Source organism: Macrobrachium nipponense, chromosome 10, assembly GCF_015104395.2.
Source record: "Macrobrachium nipponense isolate FS-2020 chromosome 10, ASM1510439v2, whole genome shotgun sequence".
Classification (NCBI taxonomy): Eukaryota; Metazoa; Arthropoda; class Malacostraca; order Decapoda; family Palaemonidae; genus Macrobrachium; species Macrobrachium nipponense.
Window position 1 is genome coordinate 95201 of NC_087204.1, and position 6079 is coordinate 101279.

The 6079-nt window shown below is 36.7% G+C and overlaps 1 long non-coding RNA gene across 1 annotated transcript; it reads left to right on the top strand.

Moving 5' to 3' along the window:
• The first annotated feature begins 625 nt into the window (after nucleotides 1-625).
• Nucleotides 626-5873, top strand: LOC135224103 (uncharacterized). The gene is made up of 3 exons (XR_010316610.1): nucleotides 626-710; nucleotides 2868-3124; nucleotides 5118-5873. It is a non-coding gene; the product is annotated as an uncharacterized LOC135224103 (long non-coding RNA).
• Nucleotides 5874-6079: the final 206 nt, after the last annotated feature.

Genomic DNA, 6079 nt, shown 5'->3' on the forward strand with positions numbered 1-6079 from the left:
GAAGGGAAGTCCGCCGATCAGGCCCGATCGTGTGGACAGGCCTTAACAGAAATAATCATTATGCCGTTTTATATAATAGCAACATATTTGGGTAGGGTATCAAATAAAAAGATAATTATATCTTAAAGTTTCTGGCCATTTTTAAGTGGATGAAATTTACCTTTGTATCAAACTTACTGCCCAAATGACGTCATCATTGTGGACTGACTAAAAACCTTTAATTTTGTCCATGATAACCGATTAAAAAATTACCCATGCCAATGAAAACGATATCTAATCGGTAATTATTTTAAATGTTTTATTTTTCCCGACTATAAAAAAGAACGTTCGTATCTAAATTTCGAGATCGTCCTGGAATTTTGATCTTAAGATTTTGGCAATACCGACACCTACCAGAATTACCAAAAACGGTATGGAGAATATGCATATTTCCGCGATAGACTTCAGAAAACTTGAGTCAACTACAAAACAAAATTTGTTTTAACTAATATCAATTTGTCTGGTGAAATATTATCACATGATGAAATATTATCACATGGTGAAATATTATCACATGATGAAAAAACGTAGATATTTACTTTAAACATTCTCTGCAGGGTTGTAATGTTGGCTGTTCTTACTGGAAAATAACCGCCATGATTATTTTACAGTTCCAGTTCCAGACGGTACTGGAACGCTGAAGGGTGTTTTCCGACAGTACAACCGCCAAGGTAAGATCGATCCAAGTGCTTAAGGTGGTATTGAAGCAGGCTTTTATATTAACTGAAATGGATTAACGTGTTTTCTGCAATTCCATAACGGTAATTCTTGGCAATAACTCTACACGGACTGCAATGAATATGACATCCATCAGGGATTGGGGCGTCAAATGTATTTCGCATTGTTTAGTACTAGCCCCTGAGGGTTAATTACCCCAGACACCCCGCCCCTACAAAAAAAGGTAAATTCTTAATAAGCATCCTATAGGAAACTAATGTCCAAAGACATACCCGACGCGCAGTTATTAGCTAGATTTACCATTATGTTCAACACCACTATATACCGTGACTTGGATTTGGCTCATGACCCTAATTTTGTAAGTTCATAGATCGACCTTATAAGGAAAGCCAAGTTTTACATGCCAGACCTAGTCGTTTTTATATACAGAAATCCACGCCTTATCTCCCTATACATATTTGCAGCATTTGGTATTTTTAGAGGGTCCTAATGGAAGCGAAGCCTGACTATTGGAAAATCGTAGCAAACGGGGATTACATCGTGATTAGTGGGTCCTCTGTAACTTTAACTCCGTCCGTTCATAAGTGATGCCTTTTTTTATGGAATTTTTTCCCTTATTTTTTTCCACAAATTGAATGTTGCTTCCACAAATGTAAATATTGCTGTGCTGGTTAAGCTACCAAACGCGTGCAACTATGTACAGAAAAATAGTGGTACAGGAATGAGGGTGTGTATGTTCATTTTCATAAAATTCAATTTCTGGGTTTTTGGCTATTTTGACAATTTATTGGTAGTAATTCTATGGTAGTAGACCCAGCGTGTCATTCCGCCTATTCGGCTTTTTTTTTTTTTAGGCAGATTTGTATTGAGCCGATGTCAAGTGCAGCATAATTTTAGTATACCAGTGATGTTATCAACGATATCAAAGAGTTTAATCTGTGTAGTCCTTATGCTTTTAGCGATCATTTGTATTACAATTTTTAGCCACAATTATTTACGCTAAATAGCAGGTTCGTAAGAAAATTTGTTTAAATAGAATTTATTAGCTGCAGTGCTAATTTTGACCTACAATTTATTTTGGTGAATTTCATGAAGTTGGTTAGTGACATTCTACAAATGTTTTGGTGATCGTAGTTAGTTTCTTTGAAAAATGACGAGACTTTTAACTAAATTAGGTTTCAATTTATACGAGCTTAGACCTGGAAATAGACTATTTTGTCCAGAGACCAAGCGCGGGGACCTATGCGGTCATTCGGCGCACAAGCTAAAATTAAGAGCAGAAAGGTTTGAATGGCGTAACAGGAGGAAGACTTAAAGCAGTTGCACTATGAAACAATTGTTAGCAGAGGGTGGAAAGTAATACAGGTGAGAATATGAACGGAGGTACAATAAAAGGAATGAAAGGGGCAGCAGCTAGGGCCGAAGGGACGATTAGATGAACTGCAAATGTAATGATTTTTATTAATGCATTCGATATTTTGCGTTACTTCAAACTTGGATGTACAAAGTAACAGATTTTTAATCATAATACTAGGGTATTCAACACTACTAATTTATTTTGAGAGACCAGTTATAAGAAAATTAAACATTTTTTAGGGTTTTGTTTTATTCATCTTTTAGTTACTGCCGATGTTCAATTATACTTCCAATAACCTTCACCAGAAGAGTCGTAATCCATATATATAAGATTTATGCCCACTTAAATGTGTAAGCCTCTTCTTTGCACGGAATGATAAAAATCTGGTTGAGTATTTTGATACGTTTTCTTTATTTCCATTTGACAATTACTTTAAACTAGAAAGATGCCTCGCCAGCATTATTATAAGGCTTTACTTCAGTTAAGCTCCTCTGGGTGGGCAATTGCCATAACATGTAGCTGACCTTCTAGAAACCAGTGAAGTGTCAGAATGAATCATTTTTGGTAGGAGAGCAGTGCAGTGGTTATGCTTGCTTTTACCATTTGACCAGCCCATGCTAAGGAAAACTGATTAGCCTTGCCTGAAGAGATTAGGTCAGCTCAATAGATCATGGTTGATTTTGATATTAGCAGTTTGTACTTTGGTGTTATCAGACGAGCAGTTTTCTTGCTGCTATTTGAGTCTCTCGCATATGAATATAAGTTTTCACTTAGTTTTTTTTCCTCTTTCCAGGGATTACAACGCCAAAGATTCATTAACAAGCATGGACATCTTCGGAATATTTAATCACCAAATAAACCAATGATACTACAAACTTTGGTTAGCATTATTCATACCACTTCACTGGTGGCTTCCCTTGATGAACTGACGTGTCTTTTAAAAATGGATAACGTAGGAATGGTCCTTGAAATTTTTCCAACGGAGATGGTCAAATGACTACGCAGTTTGCTCTGTGGAAGTTAATTACAGTTTAACATTAACAGTTTCAGGTAAGATTTGAATGCAACAACCCAATCCATTTAGTTTTGTAGTATGCATCAGTCAGCATTGTTAAGAAATAAATTTTATTTTTCAACAGCTATGATGTTTGTAAGTACCCAAACCGAGACATGCCACTGCAAATTACAAACCTCTCATTCCTTAGTGACCTTATTTACTATTAATTAAGTTGCTTAGGTACCTACTTTAGAAATGAAGCAGGTTCATCAGTTGATATTTCCCCTTTTTGATTAGCGAACTCGTACAGGCACTTAAATAGTGTCTATCTATCTAAAATGTTTACTTTTCATCCTTCATCTACCTGGCCATTCTTCTTTTTGTTTTTATTAATGCTAAGGTTTATATAGCGCGGAATAATCCCTTTGGTTCCAGTGCTTGGCTCCAAGCCTAAATCTCATATTCCATTCCATTCCAATGCTAAGATTTGCGGGTTTTTTTCTAAAGATGAATTTGGTTGATTCATAATTGGCTGGCAACATTTTTCACTTGAGCTTCTCATATTACCGAGGATACTGATTAAACACCTTTGTCGTATAAGTGACTTTCACTGCTTTGTCGTACCCATGACCCATCTTGGTGGTCGGGGTCGTACTTATGGACTTAAGTTACGTTTTCCATGGCAATGAAGGAGACAAGAACAGGATTCACCATTGATGGTTATTGTATAGTATTTTGTACATTTTCCTTTCGTCCGGCAAAAATGCTGTAGTAAATCATAGCTCATGGTTTACTGATAGTTTATCAAATTATGGAATCGTGAAAATACATTTAAAATTAGTATGCGCCGAAAGTGAGATTACAGATTGGGTAGAAGGAGAAATAAAGCTTAGCTATTTTGAAAACTATTTAGGTTTAAGTATGCCAGTTTCCCCCAGACCTTTTGGTCCTTGGACTGTTCCATGTTAAGTAGCAGAACAATTGAGAAGTGGTTATAGGTTTCTATGAACCCACCAGGTGCAGATGGAGTTGGAGGTGTCTAGGTATTTTCTGACAGCTTAAAACCACTTTCTCAAAAGCCATTGCTCTGTATATATGTTTAAAATAAAATGTCATCACCGTGAAAATAGGTTGAACTAATGTTAATGAATACTTGAAACCTGTCTCTACACGAGCCACTCACAGCAGGCATACAAGTTCATTCTAATAATTTTTAAGTTCATGAATGAACTTGTCGTCTGCAGCCTGGGCTTCAGGTCATTAAATATAAAGAAGTCTCTATATTCGTTCTTTGTCTTTAATATGGTTGAGCCTTGCCTGAAACTGAATTGAAGTTGTATATTAATTTTATAGTAAGGACTGATCAGTGGTTTATAGTAAACGTTTACTTTCTCTATGGGTATGTGATGAACAATGCGCAGTCTTTTTAGATAGTATTCGTTGTCGGCACTGGCCTTGACTACCTATGATTTTACCTTGCTCCAGTGACATGGAAATATTCTACCACTTGTTCTTGAACTTGCTGTTTATGCACAGCTCATCTAAAGCTGCTGTTCAGTTGTCATATCTCCAAACTGATTGTTTTGATGGGGTTACAAGATCCCTGTGACCTTCCTTATATAATCCACTAAGATATGCCTTTTATAATCCACCAAAATATGCAAATTAATAGAGGGGAAACTGGTTATGCCAATACTTTCACATTTAAATGCCACTAATGAACATGTTTCAGATTATTCATAAAGCCAAGTGATTCAAGTGTCATACTTAATTTATTAATTAAAACAGCCTTTATGCAGAACTTATCGTCTGGAGATATATTTTGTTCAGGTACTGAATATTCAAATTTTGAATTTGTATACCTTGAGCATGCATTATTGAATAATAGTTTCTTAATGGTAATCTTGTTACTTCATTGAGCTCCGGGTGTTTATAGGACATTGAATTAAATTTCGAAATTATGCAATGTGTATCTTTCTGACCAGGTGTAATACGTTGCTTTATTTTCGATACTAGAGAAAATTCTTACTGTTTCCATGCCCACAGATTGGAGATGCTCAGCCACGTTTAACAGAACTGAGCAATAAACTCCCTGGCAATTGTGAAGGTTCCCTTCAGAAGAAATCATGTGAAGTGATACCAGGCACTTGAACTTAATTCTAGAAGAAAAACAGGAGCCACTGTAGCTTGCACGAATCTATGGTGAGTGAAGAGATAAGGAACAGCTAAAAATCTCGCTAGTGAAGTGAAGAGGGTCAGCACCAAATCTCAAGAGAAGTGAAGAGGGTCTTCGCACACAGAAATGCAGAGGGTCTTTGCTCACAATCTCCAGAGAAGAGGGCTAGCACAAACTCTTCAGAAAAGAGTAGAGATTGTCTAGGGTCTCGGCACACGATCTCCAGAGTGAAGCAAAGAAGGTCGGCACACACTCACCAGAGAGAAGAGCTACCACAAAGAGCCATCACATAATCTCAAGAGAGGAGAGCCAGCACAAAAGCTCAAGAGAGAAGAGCCATTTCAAAAACTTTAGATGAGGGGGCCAGCATAAAAACACCAGATGGAAGAGAAGAGCTACAACACAAAACTACAACACAAAAACAAAGAAGAGAGGTGTTTAAAAGAACTGTTGCGCTGAATGTTTTCAAATTCTGTGATATAAAAAGCAGAGGCACAAATAAAATATTTCTTAATTTTTATTAAATACCCAAAGTGAACACTCGAGAGATCTGTACATATGCTATACGTTTTCATTTCCTTTAGGTGCTGTTTCTTCCACCCTCTTGTAATTGCATAGGTGGTCCTTTTAATTACCAGCTTGAAAGATTTGAGAATACTGGCAAAGTATAGTGCTCCCATTTGCCATAAATGTGAGATTATAAAATGATCAATGTGGTGTTTTACAGTAAGACCCCGTATGCCATGGCATCATAACATCCCTTTGTTTATCCTCTCGTTGGAAACTATAGATGGGCATGGGCATACGTGGACGCACTGTAACACCACATAAA